General features: G+C 46.4%; 10 non-coding genes across 10 annotated transcripts; all 10 read left to right on the forward strand.

Annotated features, from left to right (window-relative positions):
• Positions 1–1186: 1186 nt before the first annotated feature.
• Positions 1187–1377, forward strand: LOC142274795 (U2 spliceosomal RNA). Its single transcript, XR_012739035.1, has one exon. It is a non-coding gene; the product is annotated as a U2 spliceosomal RNA (small nuclear RNA).
• A 1387-nt stretch (positions 1378–2764) lies between these two features.
• On the forward strand, positions 2765–2955 carry LOC142274807 (U2 spliceosomal RNA). The gene has a single exon (XR_012739046.1). It is a non-coding gene; the product is annotated as a U2 spliceosomal RNA (small nuclear RNA).
• A 1387-nt stretch (positions 2956–4342) lies between these two features.
• LOC142274820 (U2 spliceosomal RNA) lies at positions 4343–4533 on the forward strand. Its single transcript, XR_012739057.1, has one exon. It is a non-coding gene; the product is annotated as a U2 spliceosomal RNA (small nuclear RNA).
• A 1387-nt stretch (positions 4534–5920) lies between these two features.
• On the forward strand, positions 5921–6111 carry LOC142274832 (U2 spliceosomal RNA). Its single transcript, XR_012739068.1, has one exon. It is a non-coding gene; the product is annotated as a U2 spliceosomal RNA (small nuclear RNA).
• A 1387-nt stretch (positions 6112–7498) lies between these two features.
• Positions 7499–7689, forward strand: LOC142274834 (U2 spliceosomal RNA). The gene has a single exon (XR_012739070.1). It is a non-coding gene; the product is annotated as a U2 spliceosomal RNA (small nuclear RNA).
• A 1387-nt stretch (positions 7690–9076) lies between these two features.
• LOC142274796 (U2 spliceosomal RNA) lies at positions 9077–9267 on the forward strand. The gene has a single exon (XR_012739036.1). It is a non-coding gene; the product is annotated as a U2 spliceosomal RNA (small nuclear RNA).
• Positions 9268–10654: 1387 nt separating this feature from the next.
• LOC142274798 (U2 spliceosomal RNA) lies at positions 10655–10845 on the forward strand. Its single transcript, XR_012739037.1, has one exon. It is a non-coding gene; the product is annotated as a U2 spliceosomal RNA (small nuclear RNA).
• Positions 10846–12232: 1387 nt separating this feature from the next.
• Positions 12233–12423, forward strand: LOC142274799 (U2 spliceosomal RNA). Its single transcript, XR_012739038.1, has one exon. It is a non-coding gene; the product is annotated as a U2 spliceosomal RNA (small nuclear RNA).
• A 1387-nt stretch (positions 12424–13810) lies between these two features.
• On the forward strand, positions 13811–14001 carry LOC142274800 (U2 spliceosomal RNA). Its single transcript, XR_012739039.1, has one exon. It is a non-coding gene; the product is annotated as a U2 spliceosomal RNA (small nuclear RNA).
• Positions 14002–15388: 1387 nt separating this feature from the next.
• On the forward strand, positions 15389–15579 carry LOC142274801 (U2 spliceosomal RNA). Its single transcript, XR_012739040.1, has one exon. It is a non-coding gene; the product is annotated as a U2 spliceosomal RNA (small nuclear RNA).
• Positions 15580–15695: the final 116 nt, after the last annotated feature.

The raw sequence follows: 15695 nt of genomic DNA on the forward strand, positions 1-15695 counted from the left end.
ACCAACTCGGCTATGTCCCCGTGCTGCAGTTCTCTGTCTTATCTAGATCATTTGCAATTGAATGGAATAGATCCCTTTTGGACAAAGTGGATTCACCTGCTGCTGCAGTGACCACAGGTGTGATAACATCTAGAATTGGCATCTGGTGCGATCTCTCCGCTTCCACTCCAAAGAAAGTTACCTGTTTATTCCTATCATGCATTGGTTTTTGGGGTTTTCTTTGAGTAATGATGATCTCTTTAGTAGTCTGTTGGCGCCCTCTCCTGGAGGAATAGTTTGCTTGCTCTTGGACATTCTAAAAGAGAGGTCATGATAGACATTGAGCTTCTGAGCTCAATTGGGGACAGTCATGGGTGATGAATGTTTGCAACCTACTGCGAAGCCTCATACCGCAATATAAGGAACGTCAAATACTAAGAAAGGGCGGCCTATGAAAGAATTACTACTTTCAATAAGTACACTTAAACGGCTAATTGGGAATAGAAAAACTGTAAAAAGCCCTCTGAGAAAGCCCCCCTCTAACCTTTGATAGTAAGCTTTTCTGTAGTCTGCCTGTTGATGTATTTTCCGTTTGAACTGTGCACAACATGAAGAGACGGAACACTGGCGGCTTGTCACAATGCCCCCCGATGACATCACAATAGCGCTGCTGCCTAGAAAACAAGCTGCGCAGAAGAAGTTGTTCTTTGGGTGGGAGGGTGGGCTAGTGGAAGGAGGGGGCAATCTCTTTTTTTCCCGGGTGGTAGGGGGATGACAGGAGAAGGGAAGCGGGTGGTGAGAAAGGTACAGAGGGCAGGGTTTGGGGGCTGGGAAGGAAAGGGAAAAGATTAGGGTTTGGGGATGATGAAAGGGCTTTCTACGGGTAAGGATGGCAAAGGGTGGCAGTGACGGAAAGTCAGGCAACCTGTCCTGTCCGTCTTTTTGTATCGTGAATTGGAAAGACTGCAAGGGGGAGGGGAGTTGCTTGCGCCCTAAAGGAGGAGTTATTCAGATTCATTGCAGTGGGCGGCGGCTGCAAAACGCACCATTCTTCTTGTTTTGGCTCTGCAAAGCAGCCTTTTCAAGGGTTGGCTTGGGTGACAAAATGTCTTGTGTAGGCGTGGGTTTGTCTCCCTCTCGCTCTCTCTCCCTAAGATGTGTCCGGCATAGGCCAGGGTGCCACTTGAGGCCCAAACCAATTCTGGTTATCGCTTCTCGGCCTTTTGGCTAAGATCAAGTGTAGTATCTGTTCTTATCAGTTTAATATCTGATACGTCCCCTATCTGGGGACCATATATTAAATGGATTTTTAGAACAGGGAGATGGAAAAAGAGCTTGCTCTGTCCACTCCACGCATTGACCTGGTATTGCAGTACCTCCAGGAACGGTGCACCCCTTCTTAACCCAGTTTCCAAAAGCAGAACTCAATTCACCTGATTCATATTAGCCCGATTTAATGAATTGGAAGAAAGCATACGTCTTCATATGCACCTCAATTTGGCCCATTCACTTTTCACACTTCCTCCTTTTGTTTTTTATCTTTCACACTTTTGACTTTCTTTATTCATCCAAATAGCAAACTCATCACCACTCAACCTGACCAACTCGGCTATGTCCCCGTGCTGCAGTTCTCTGTCTTATCTAGATCATTTGCAATTGAATGGAATAGATCCCTTTTGGACAAAGTGGATTCACCTGCTGCTGCAGTGACCACAGGTGTGATAACATCTAGAATTGGCATCTGGTGCGATCTCTCCGCTTCCACTCCAAAGAAAGTTACCTGTTTATTCCTATCATGCATTGGTTTTTGGGGTTTTCTTTGAGTAATGATGATCTCTTTAGTAGTCTGTTGGCGCCCTCTCCTGGAGGAATAGTTTGCTTGCTCTTGGACATTCTAAAAGAGAGGTCATGATAGACATTGAGCTTCTGAGCTCAATTGGGGACAGTCATGGGTGATGAATGTTTGCAACCTACTGCGAAGCCTCATACCGCAATATAAGGAACGTCAAATACTAAGAAAGGGCGGCCTATGAAAGAATTACTACTTTCAATAAGTACACTTAAACGGCTAATTGGGAATAGAAAAACTGTAAAAAGCCCTCTGAGAAAGCCCCCCTCTAACCTTTGATAGTAAGCTTTTCTGTAGTCTGCCTGTTGATGTATTTTCCGTTTGAACTGTGCACAACATGAAGAGACGGAACACTGGCGGCTTGTCACAATGCCCCCCGATGACATCACAATAGCGCTGCTGCCTAGAAAACAAGCTGCGCAGAAGAAGTTGTTCTTTGGGTGGGAGGGTGGGCTAGTGGAAGGAGGGGGCAATCTCTTTTTTTCCCGGGTGGTAGGGGGATGACAGGAGAAGGGAAGCGGGTGGTGAGAAAGGTACAGAGGGCAGGGTTTGGGGGCTGGGAAGGAAAGGGAAAAGATTAGGGTTTGGGGATGATGAAAGGGCTTTCTACGGGTAAGGATGGCAAAGGGTGGCAGTGACGGAAAGTCAGGCAACCTGTCCTGTCCGTCTTTTTGTATCGTGAATTGGAAAGACTGCAAGGGGGAGGGGAGTTGCTTGCGCCCTAAAGGAGGAGTTATTCAGATTCATTGCAGTGGGCGGCGGCTGCAAAACGCACCATTCTTCTTGTTTTGGCTCTGCAAAGCAGCCTTTTCAAGGGTTGGCTTGGGTGACAAAATGTCTTGTGTAGGCGTGGGTTTGTCTCCCTCTCGCTCTCTCTCCCTAAGATGTGTCCGGCATAGGCCAGGGTGCCACTCGAGGCCCAAACCAATTCTGGTTATCGCTTCTCGGCCTTTTGGCTAAGATCAAGTGTAGTATCTGTTCTTATCAGTTTAATATCTGATACGTCCCCTATCTGGGGACCATATATTAAATGGATTTTTAGAACAGGGAGATGGAAAAAGAGCTTGCTCTGTCCACTCCACGCATTGACCTGGTATTGCAGTACCTCCAGGAACGGTGCACCCCTTCTTAACCCAGTTTCCAAAAGCAGAACTCAATTCACCTGATTCATATTAGCCCGATTTAATGAATTGGAAGAAAGCATACGTCTTCATATGCACCTCAATTTGGCCCATTCACTTTTCACACTTCCTCCTTTTGTTTTTTATCTTTCACACTTTTGACTTTCTTTATTCATCCAAATAGCAAACTCATCACCACTCAACCTGACCAACTCGGCTATGTCCCCGTGCTGCAGTTCTCTGTCTTATCTAGATCATTTGCAATTGAATGGAATAGATCCCTTTTGGACAAAGTGGATTCACCTGCTGCTGCAGTGACCACAGGTGTGATAACATCTAGAATTGGCATCTGGTGCGATCTCTCCGCTTCCACTCCAAAGAAAGTTACCTGTTTATTCCTATCATGCATTGGTTTTTGGGGTTTTCTTTGAGTAATGATGATCTCTTTAGTAGTCTGTTGGCGCCCTCTCCTGGAGGAATAGTTTGCTTGCTCTTGGACATTCTAAAAGAGAGGTCATGATAGACATTGAGCTTCTGAGCTCAATTGGGGACAGTCATGGGTGATGAATGTTTGCAACCTACTGCGAAGCCTCATACCGCAATATAAGGAACGTCAAATACTAAGAAAGGGCGGCCTATGAAAGAATTACTACTTTCAATAAGTACACTTAAACGGCTAATTGGGAATAGAAAAACTGTAAAAAGCCCTCTGAGAAAGCCCCCCTCTAACCTTTGATAGTAAGCTTTTCTGTAGTCTGCCTGTTGATGTATTTTCCGTTTGAACTGTGCACAACATGAAGAGACGGAACACTGGCGGCTTGTCACAATGCCCCCCGATGACATCACAATAGCGCTGCTGCCTAGAAAACAAGCTGCGCAGAAGAAGTTGTTCTTTGGGTGGGAGGGTGGGCTAGTGGAAGGAGGGGGCAATCTCTTTTTTTCCCGGGTGGTAGGGGGATGACAGGAGAAGGGAAGCGGGTGGTGAGAAAGGTACAGAGGGCAGGGTTTGGGGGCTGGGAAGGAAAGGGAAAAGATTAGGGTTTGGGGATGATGAAAGGGCTTTCTACGGGTAAGGATGGCAAAGGGTGGCAGTGACGGAAAGTCAGGCAACCTGTCCTGTCCGTCTTTTTGTATCGTGAATTGGAAAGACTGCAAGGGGGAGGGGAGTTGCTTGCGCCCTAAAGGAGGAGTTATTCAGATTCATTGCAGTGGGCGGCGGCTGCAAAACGCACCATTCTTCTTGTTTTGGCTCTGCAAAGCAGCCTTTTCAAGGGTTGGCTTGGGTGACAAAATGTCTTGTGTAGGCGTGGGTTTGTCTCCCTCTCGCTCTCTCTCCCTAAGATGTGTCCGGCATAGGCCAGGGTGCCACTCGAGGCCCAAACCAATTCTGGTTATCGCTTCTCGGCCTTTTGGCTAAGATCAAGTGTAGTATCTGTTCTTATCAGTTTAATATCTGATACGTCCCCTATCTGGGGACCATATATTAAATGGATTTTTAGAACAGGGAGATGGAAAAAGAGCTTGCTCTGTCCACTCCACGCATTGACCTGGTATTGCAGTACCTCCAGGAACGGTGCACCCCTTCTTAACCCAGTTTCCAAAAGCAGAACTCAATTCACCTGATTCATATTAGCCCGATTTAATGAATTGGAAGAAAGCATACGTCTTCATATGCACCTCAATTTGGCCCATTCACTTTTCACACTTCCTCCTTTTGTTTTTTATCTTTCACACTTTTGACTTTCTTTATTCATCCAAATAGCAAACTCATCACCACTCAACCTGACCAACTCGGCTATGTCCCCGTGCTGCAGTTCTCTGTCTTATCTAGATCATTTGCAATTGAATGGAATAGATCCCTTTTGGACAAAGTGGATTCACCTGCTGCTGCAGTGACCACAGGTGTGATAACATCTAGAATTGGCATCTGGTGCGATCTCTCCGCTTCCACTCCAAAGAAAGTTACCTGTTTATTCCTATCATGCATTGGTTTTTGGGGTTTTCTTTGAGTAATGATGATCTCTTTAGTAGTCTGTTGGCGCCCTCTCCTGGAGGAATAGTTTGCTTGCTCTTGGACATTCTAAAAGAGAGGTCATGATAGACATTGAGCTTCTGAGCTCAATTGGGGACAGTCATGGGTGATGAATGTTTGCAACCTACTGCGAAGCCTCATACCGCAATATAAGGAACGTCAAATACTAAGAAAGGGCGGCCTATGAAAGAATTACTACTTTCAATAAGTACACTTAAACGGCTAATTGGGAATAGAAAAACTGTAAAAAGCCCTCTGAGAAAGCCCCCCTCTAACCTTTGATAGTAAGCTTTTCTGTAGTCTGCCTGTTGATGTATTTTCCGTTTGAACTGTGCACAACATGAAGAGACGGAACACTGGCGGCTTGTCACAATGCCCCCCGATGACATCACAATAGCGCTGCTGCCTAGAAAACAAGCTGCGCAGAAGAAGTTGTTCTTTGGGTGGGAGGGTGGGCTAGTGGAAGGAGGGGGCAATCTCTTTTTTTCCCGGGTGGTAGGGGGATGACAGGAGAAGGGAAGCGGGTGGTGAGAAAGGTACAGAGGGCAGGGTTTGGGGGCTGGGAAGGAAAGGGAAAAGATTAGGGTTTGGGGATGATGAAAGGGCTTTCTACGGGTAAGGATGGCAAAGGGTGGCAGTGACGGAAAGTCAGGCAACCTGTCCTGTCCGTCTTTTTGTATCGTGAATTGGAAAGACTGCAAGGGGGAGGGGAGTTGCTTGCGCCCTAAAGGAGGAGTTATTCAGATTCATTGCAGTGGGCGGCGGCTGCAAAACGCACCATTCTTCTTGTTTTGGCTCTGCAAAGCAGCCTTTTCAAGGGTTGGCTTGGGTGACAAAATGTCTTGTGTAGGCGTGGGTTTGTCTCCCTCTCGCTCTCTCTCCCTAAGATGTGTCCGGCATAGGCCAGGGTGCCACTCGAGGCCCAAACCAATTCTGGTTATCGCTTCTCGGCCTTTTGGCTAAGATCAAGTGTAGTATCTGTTCTTATCAGTTTAATATCTGATACGTCCCCTATCTGGGGACCATATATTAAATGGATTTTTAGAACAGGGAGATGGAAAAAGAGCTTGCTCTGTCCACTCCACGCATTGACCTGGTATTGCAGTACCTCCAGGAACGGTGCACCCCTTCTTAACCCAGTTTCCAAAAGCAGAACTCAATTCACCTGATTCATATTAGCCCGATTTAATGAATTGGAAGAAAGCATACGTCTTCATATGCACCTCAATTTGGCCCATTCACTTTTCACACTTCCTCCTTTTGTTTTTTATCTTTCACACTTTTGACTTTCTTTATTCATCCAAATAGCAAACTCATCACCACTCAACCTGACCAACTCGGCTATGTCCCCGTGCTGCAGTTCTCTGTCTTATCTAGATCATTTGCAATTGAATGGAATAGATCCCTTTTGGACAAAGTGGATTCACCTGCTGCTGCAGTGACCACAGGTGTGATAACATCTAGAATTGGCATCTGGTGCGATCTCTCCGCTTCCACTCCAAAGAAAGTTACCTGTTTATTCCTATCATGCATTGGTTTTTGGGGTTTTCTTTGAGTAATGATGATCTCTTTAGTAGTCTGTTGGCGCCCTCTCCTGGAGGAATAGTTTGCTTGCTCTTGGACATTCTAAAAGAGAGGTCATGATAGACATTGAGCTTCTGAGCTCAATTGGGGACAGTCATGGGTGATGAATGTTTGCAACCTACTGCGAAGCCTCATACCGCAATATAAGGAACGTCAAATACTAAGAAAGGGCGGCCTATGAAAGAATTACTACTTTCAATAAGTACACTTAAACGGCTAATTGGGAATAGAAAAACTGTAAAAAGCCCTCTGAGAAAGCCCCCCTCTAACCTTTGATAGTAAGCTTTTCTGTAGTCTGCCTGTTGATGTATTTTCCGTTTGAACTGTGCACAACATGAAGAGACGGAACACTGGCGGCTTGTCACAATGCCCCCCGATGACATCACAATAGCGCTGCTGCCTAGAAAACAAGCTGCGCAGAAGAAGTTGTTCTTTGGGTGGGAGGGTGGGCTAGTGGAAGGAGGGGGCAATCTCTTTTTTTCCCGGGTGGTAGGGGGATGACAGGAGAAGGGAAGCGGGTGGTGAGAAAGGTACAGAGGGCAGGGTTTGGGGGCTGGGAAGGAAAGGGAAAAGATTAGGGTTTGGGGATGATGAAAGGGCTTTCTACGGGTAAGGATGGCAAAGGGTGGCAGTGACGGAAAGTCAGGCAACCTGTCCTGTCCGTCTTTTTGTATCGTGAATTGGAAAGACTGCAAGGGGGAGGGGAGTTGCTTGCGCCCTAAAGGAGGAGTTATTCAGATTCATTGCAGTGGGCGGCGGCTGCAAAACGCACCATTCTTCTTGTTTTGGCTCTGCAAAGCAGCCTTTTCAAGGGTTGGCTTGGGTGACAAAATGTCTTGTGTAGGCGTGGGTTTGTCTCCCTCTCGCTCTCTCTCCCTAAGATGTGTCCGGCATAGGCCAGGGTGCCACTCGAGGCCCAAACCAATTCTGGTTATCGCTTCTCGGCCTTTTGGCTAAGATCAAGTGTAGTATCTGTTCTTATCAGTTTAATATCTGATACGTCCCCTATCTGGGGACCATATATTAAATGGATTTTTAGAACAGGGAGATGGAAAAAGAGCTTGCTCTGTCCACTCCACGCATTGACCTGGTATTGCAGTACCTCCAGGAACGGTGCACCCCTTCTTAACCCAGTTTCCAAAAGCAGAACTCAATTCACCTGATTCATATTAGCCCGATTTAATGAATTGGAAGAAAGCATACGTCTTCATATGCACCTCAATTTGGCCCATTCACTTTTCACACTTCCTCCTTTTGTTTTTTATCTTTCACACTTTTGACTTTCTTTATTCATCCAAATAGCAAACTCATCACCACTCAACCTGACCAACTCGGCTATGTCCCCGTGCTGCAGTTCTCTGTCTTATCTAGATCATTTGCAATTGAATGGAATAGATCCCTTTTGGACAAAGTGGATTCACCTGCTGCTGCAGTGACCACAGGTGTGATAACATCTAGAATTGGCATCTGGTGCGATCTCTCCGCTTCCACTCCAAAGAAAGTTACCTGTTTATTCCTATCATGCATTGGTTTTTGGGGTTTTCTTTGAGTAATGATGATCTCTTTAGTAGTCTGTTGGCGCCCTCTCCTGGAGGAATAGTTTGCTTGCTCTTGGACATTCTAAAAGAGAGGTCATGATAGACATTGAGCTTCTGAGCTCAATTGGGGACAGTCATGGGTGATGAATGTTTGCAACCTACTGCGAAGCCTCATACCGCAATATAAGGAACGTCAAATACTAAGAAAGGGCGGCCTATGAAAGAATTACTACTTTCAATAAGTACACTTAAACGGCTAATTGGGAATAGAAAAACTGTAAAAAGCCCTCTGAGAAAGCCCCCCTCTAACCTTTGATAGTAAGCTTTTCTGTAGTCTGCCTGTTGATGTATTTTCCGTTTGAACTGTGCACAACATGAAGAGACGGAACACTGGCGGCTTGTCACAATGCCCCCCGATGACATCACAATAGCGCTGCTGCCTAGAAAACAAGCTGCGCAGAAGAAGTTGTTCTTTGGGTGGGAGGGTGGGCTAGTGGAAGGAGGGGGCAATCTCTTTTTTTCCCGGGTGGTAGGGGGATGACAGGAGAAGGGAAGCGGGTGGTGAGAAAGGTACAGAGGGCAGGGTTTGGGGGCTGGGAAGGAAAGGGAAAAGATTAGGGTTTGGGGATGATGAAAGGGCTTTCTACGGGTAAGGATGGCAAAGGGTGGCAGTGACGGAAAGTCAGGCAACCTGTCCTGTCCGTCTTTTTGTATCGTGAATTGGAAAGACTGCAAGGGGGAGGGGAGTTGCTTGCGCCCTAAAGGAGGAGTTATTCAGATTCATTGCAGTGGGCGGCGGCTGCAAAACGCACCATTCTTCTTGTTTTGGCTCTGCAAAGCAGCCTTTTCAAGGGTTGGCTTGGGTGACAAAATGTCTTGTGTAGGCGTGGGTTTGTCTCCCTCTCGCTCTCTCTCCCTAAGATGTGTCCGGCATAGGCCAGGGTGCCACTCGAGGCCCAAACCAATTCTGGTTATCGCTTCTCGGCCTTTTGGCTAAGATCAAGTGTAGTATCTGTTCTTATCAGTTTAATATCTGATACGTCCCCTATCTGGGGACCATATATTAAATGGATTTTTAGAACAGGGAGATGGAAAAAGAGCTTGCTCTGTCCACTCCACGCATTGACCTGGTATTGCAGTACCTCCAGGAACGGTGCACCCCTTCTTAACCCAGTTTCCAAAAGCAGAACTCAATTCACCTGATTCATATTAGCCCGATTTAATGAATTGGAAGAAAGCATACGTCTTCATATGCACCTCAATTTGGCCCATTCACTTTTCACACTTCCTCCTTTTGTTTTTTATCTTTCACACTTTTGACTTTCTTTATTCATCCAAATAGCAAACTCATCACCACTCAACCTGACCAACTCGGCTATGTCCCCGTGCTGCAGTTCTCTGTCTTATCTAGATCATTTGCAATTGAATGGAATAGATCCCTTTTGGACAAAGTGGATTCACCTGCTGCTGCAGTGACCACAGGTGTGATAACATCTAGAATTGGCATCTGGTGCGATCTCTCCGCTTCCACTCCAAAGAAAGTTACCTGTTTATTCCTATCATGCATTGGTTTTTGGGGTTTTCTTTGAGTAATGATGATCTCTTTAGTAGTCTGTTGGCGCCCTCTCCTGGAGGAATAGTTTGCTTGCTCTTGGACATTCTAAAAGAGAGGTCATGATAGACATTGAGCTTCTGAGCTCAATTGGGGACAGTCATGGGTGATGAATGTTTGCAACCTACTGCGAAGCCTCATACCGCAATATAAGGAACGTCAAATACTAAGAAAGGGCGGCCTATGAAAGAATTACTACTTTCAATAAGTACACTTAAACGGCTAATTGGGAATAGAAAAACTGTAAAAAGCCCTCTGAGAAAGCCCCCCTCTAACCTTTGATAGTAAGCTTTTCTGTAGTCTGCCTGTTGATGTATTTTCCGTTTGAACTGTGCACAACATGAAGAGACGGAACACTGGCGGCTTGTCACAATGCCCCCCGATGACATCACAATAGCGCTGCTGCCTAGAAAACAAGCTGCGCAGAAGAAGTTGTTCTTTGGGTGGGAGGGTGGGCTAGTGGAAGGAGGGGGCAATCTCTTTTTTTCCCGGGTGGTAGGGGGATGACAGGAGAAGGGAAGCGGGTGGTGAGAAAGGTACAGAGGGCAGGGTTTGGGGGCTGGGAAGGAAAGGGAAAAGATTAGGGTTTGGGGATGATGAAAGGGCTTTCTACGGGTAAGGATGGCAAAGGGTGGCAGTGACGGAAAGTCAGGCAACCTGTCCTGTCCGTCTTTTTGTATCGTGAATTGGAAAGACTGCAAGGGGGAGGGGAGTTGCTTGCGCCCTAAAGGAGGAGTTATTCAGATTCATTGCAGTGGGCGGCGGCTGCAAAACGCACCATTCTTCTTGTTTTGGCTCTGCAAAGCAGCCTTTTCAAGGGTTGGCTTGGGTGACAAAATGTCTTGTGTAGGCGTGGGTTTGTCTCCCTCTCGCTCTCTCTCCCTAAGATGTGTCCGGCATAGGCCAGGGTGCCACTCGAGGCCCAAACCAATTCTGGTTATCGCTTCTCGGCCTTTTGGCTAAGATCAAGTGTAGTATCTGTTCTTATCAGTTTAATATCTGATACGTCCCCTATCTGGGGACCATATATTAAATGGATTTTTAGAACAGGGAGATGGAAAAAGAGCTTGCTCTGTCCACTCCACGCATTGACCTGGTATTGCAGTACCTCCAGGAACGGTGCACCCCTTCTTAACCCAGTTTCCAAAAGCAGAACTCAATTCACCTGATTCATATTAGCCCGATTTAATGAATTGGAAGAAAGCATACGTCTTCATATGCACCTCAATTTGGCCCATTCACTTTTCACACTTCCTCCTTTTGTTTTTTATCTTTCACACTTTTGACTTTCTTTATTCATCCAAATAGCAAACTCATCACCACTCAACCTGACCAACTCGGCTATGTCCCCGTGCTGCAGTTCTCTGTCTTATCTAGATCATTTGCAATTGAATGGAATAGATCCCTTTTGGACAAAGTGGATTCACCTGCTGCTGCAGTGACCACAGGTGTGATAACATCTAGAATTGGCATCTGGTGCGATCTCTCCGCTTCCACTCCAAAGAAAGTTACCTGTTTATTCCTATCATGCATTGGTTTTTGGGGTTTTCTTTGAGTAATGATGATCTCTTTAGTAGTCTGTTGGCGCCCTCTCCTGGAGGAATAGTTTGCTTGCTCTTGGACATTCTAAAAGAGAGGTCATGATAGACATTGAGCTTCTGAGCTCAATTGGGGACAGTCATGGGTGATGAATGTTTGCAACCTACTGCGAAGCCTCATACCGCAATATAAGGAACGTCAAATACTAAGAAAGGGCGGCCTATGAAAGAATTACTACTTTCAATAAGTACACTTAAACGGCTAATTGGGAATAGAAAAACTGTAAAAAGCCCTCTGAGAAAGCCCCCCTCTAACCTTTGATAGTAAGCTTTTCTGTAGTCTGCCTGTTGATGTATTTTCCGTTTGAACTGTGCACAACATGAAGAGACGGAACACTGGCGGCTTGTCACAATGCCCCCCGATGACATCACAATAGCGCTGCTGCCTAGAAAACAAGCTGCGCAGAAGAAGTTGTTCTTTGGGTGGGAGGGTGGGCTAGTGGAAGGAGGGGGCAATCTCTTTTTTTCCCGGGTGGTAGGGGGATGACAGGAGAAGGGAAGCGGGTGGTGAGAAAGGTACAGAGGGCAGGGTTTGGGGGCTGGGAAGGAAAGGGAAAAGATTAGGGTTTGGGGATGATGAAAGGGCTTTCTACGGGTAAGGATGGCAAAGGGTGGCAGTGACGGAAAGTCAGGCAACCTGTCCTGTCCGTCTTTTTGTATCGTGAATTGGAAAGACTGCAAGGGGGAGGGGAGTTGCTTGCGCCCTAAAGGAGGAGTTATTCAGATTCATTGCAGTGGGCGGCGGCTGCAAAACGCACCATTCTTCTTGTTTTGGCTCTGCAAAGCAGCCTTTTCAAGGGTTGGCTTGGGTGACAAAATGTCTTGTGTAGGCGTGGGTTTGTCTCCCTCTCGCTCTCTCTCCCTAAGATGTGTCCGGCATAGGCCAGGGTGCCACTCGAGGCCCAAACCAATTCTGGTTATCGCTTCTCGGCCTTTTGGCTAAGATCAAGTGTAGTATCTGTTCTTATCAGTTTAATATCTGATACGTCCCCTATCTGGGGACCATATATTAAATGGATTTTTAGAACAGGGAGATGGAAAAAGAGCTTGCTCTGTCCACTCCACGCATTGACCTGGTATTGCAGTACCTCCAGGAACGGTGCACCCCTTCTTAACCCAGTTTCCAAAAGCAGAACTCAATTCACCTGATTCATATTAGCCCGATTTAATGAATTGGAAGAAAGCATACGTCTTCATATGCACCTCAATTTGGCCCATTCACTTTTCACACTTCCTCCTTTTGTTTTTTATCTTTCACACTTTTGACTTTCTTTATTCATCCAAATAGCAAACTCATCACCACTCAACCTGACCAACTCGGCTATGTCCCCGTGCTGCAGTTCTCTGTCTTATCTAGATCATTTGCAATTGAATGGAATAGATCCCTTTTGGACAAAGTGGATTCACCTGCTGCTGCAGTGACCACAGGTGTGATAACATCTAGAATTGGCATCTGGTGCGATCTCTCCGCTTCCACTCCAAAGAAAGTTACCTGTTTATTCCTATCATGCATTGGTTTTTGGGGTTTTCTTTGAGTAATGATGATCTCTTTAGTAGTCTGTTGGCGCCCTCTCCTGGAGGAATAGTTTGCTTGCTCTTGGACATTCTAAAAGAGAGGTCATGATAGACATTGAGCTTCTGAGCTCAATTGGGGACAGTCATGGGTGATGAATGTTTGCAACCTACTGCGAAGCCTCATACCGCAATATAAGGAACGTCAAATACTAAGAAAGGGCGGCCTATGAAAGAATTACTACTTTCAATAAGTACACTTAAACGGCTAATTGGGAATAGAAAAACTGTAAAAAGCCCTCTGAGAAAGCCCCCCTCTAACCTTTGATAGTAAGCTTTTCTGTAGTCTGCCTGTTGATGTATTTTCCGTTTGAACTGTGCACAACATGAAGAGACGGAACACTGGCGGCTTGTCACAATGCCCCCCGATGACATCACAATAGCGCTGCTGCCTAGAAAACAAGCTGCGCAGAAGAAGTTGTTCTTTGGGTGGGAGGGTGGGCTAGTGGAAGGAGGGGGCAATCTCTTTTTTTCCCGGGTGGTAGGGGGATGACAGGAGAAGGGAAGCGGGTGGTGAGAAAGGTACAGAGGGCAGGGTTTGGGGGCTGGGAAGGAAAGGGAAAAGATTAGGGTTTGGGGATGATGAAAGGGCTTTCTACGGGTAAGGATGGCAAAGGGTGGCAGTGACGGAAAGTCAGGCAACCTGTCCTGTCCGTCTTTTTGTATCGTGAATTGGAAAGACTGCAAGGGGGAGGGGAGTTGCTTGCGCCCTAAAGGAGGAGTTATTCAGATTCATTGCAGTGGGCGGCGGCTGCAAAACGCACCATTCTTCTTGTTTTGGCTCTGCAAAGCAGCCTTTTCAAGGGTTGGCTTGGGTGACAAAATGTCTTGTGTAGGCGTGGGTTTGTCTCCCTCTCGCTCTCTCTCCCTAAGATGTGTCCGGCATAGGCCAGGGTGCCACTCGAGGCCCAAACCAATTCTGGTTATCGCTTCTCGGCCTTTTGGCTAAGATCAAGTGTAGTATCTGTTCTTATCAGTTTAATATCTGATACGTCCCCTATCTGGGGACCATATATTAAATGGATTTTTAGAACAGGGAGATGGAAAAAGAGCTTGCTCTGTCCACTCCACGCATTGACCTGGTATTGCAGTACCTCCAGGAACGGTGCACCCCTTCTTAACCCAGTTTCCAAAAGCAGAACTCAATTCACCTGATTCATATTAGCCCGATTTAATGAATTGGAAGAAAGCATACGTCTTCATATGCACCTCAATTTGGCCCATTCACTTTTCACACTTCCTCCTTTTGTTTTTTATCTTTCACACTTTTGACTTTCTTTATTCATCCAAATAGCAAACTCATCACCACTCAACCTGACCAACTCGGCTATGTCCCCGTGCTGCAGTTCTCTGTCTTATCTAGATCATTTGCAATTGAATGGAATAGATCCCTTTTGGACAAAGTGGATTCACCTGCTGCTGCAGTGACCACAGGTGTGATAACATCTAGAATTGGCATCTGGTGCGATCTCTCCGCTTCCACTCCAAAGAAAGTTACCTGTTTATTCCTATCATGCATTGGTTTTTGGGGTTTTCTTTGAGTAATGATGATCTCTTTAGTAGTCTGTTGGCGCCCTCTCCTGGAGGAATAGTTTGCTTGCTCTTGGACATTCTAAAAGAGAGGTCATGATAGACATTGAGCTTCTGAGCTCAATTGGGGACAGTCATGGGTGATGAATGTTTGCAACCTACTGCGAAGCCTCATACCGCAATATAAGGAACGTCAAATACTAAGAAAGGGCGGCCTATGAAAGAATTACTACTTTCAATAAGTACACTTAAACGGCTAATTGGGAATAGAAAAACTGTAAAAAGCCCTCTGAGAAAGCCCCCCTCTAACCTTTGATAGTAAGCTTTTCTGTAGTCTGCCTGTTGATGTATTTTCCGTTTGAACTGTGCACAACATGAAGAGACGGAACACTGGCGGCTTGTCACAATGCCCCCCGATGACATCACAATAGCGCTGCTGCCTAGAAAACAAGCTGCGCAGAAGAAGTTGTTCTTTGGGTGGGAGGGTGGGCTAGTGGAAGGAGGGGGCAATCTCTTTTTTTCCCGGGTGGTAGGGGGATGACAGGAGAAGGGAAGCGGGTGGTGAGAAAGGTACAGAGGGCAGGGTTTGGGGGCTGGGAAGGAAAGGGAAAAGATTAGGGTTTGGGGATGATGAAAGGGCTTTCTACGGGTAAGGATGGCAAAGGGTGGCAGTGACGGAAAGTCAGGCAACCTGTCCTGTCCGTCTTTTTGTATCGTGAATTGGAAAGACTGCAAGGGGGAGGGGAGTTGCTTGCGCCCTAAAGGAGGAGTTATTCAGATTCATTGCAGTGGGCGGCGGCTGCAAAACGCACCATTCTTCTTGTTTTGGCTCTGCAAAGCAGCCTTTTCAAGGGTTGGCTTGGGTGACAAAATGTCTTGTGTAGGCGTGGGTTTGTCTCCCTCTCGCTCTCTCTCCCTAAGATGTGTCCGGCATAGGCCAGGGTGCCACTCGAGGCCCAAACCAATTCTGGTTATCGCTTCTCGGCCTTTTGGCTAAGATCAAGTGTAGTATCTGTTCTTATCAGTTTAATATCTGATACGTCCCCTATCTGGGGACCATATATTAAATGGATTTTTAGAACAGGGAGATGGAAAAAGAGCTTGCTCTGTCCACTCCACGCATTGACCTGGTATTGCAGTACCTCCAGGAACGGTGCACCCCTTCTTAACCCAGTTTCCAAAAGCAGAACTCAATTCACCTGATTCATATTAGCCCGATTTAATGAATTGGAAGAAAGCATACGTCTTCATATGCACCTCAATTTGGCCCATTCACTTTT

Source organism: Anomaloglossus baeobatrachus, unplaced genomic scaffold (genome assembly GCF_048569485.1).
Source record: "Anomaloglossus baeobatrachus isolate aAnoBae1 unplaced genomic scaffold, aAnoBae1.hap1 Scaffold_3800, whole genome shotgun sequence".
In the NCBI taxonomy this organism is placed as follows: Eukaryota; Metazoa; Chordata; class Amphibia; order Anura; family Aromobatidae; genus Anomaloglossus; species Anomaloglossus baeobatrachus.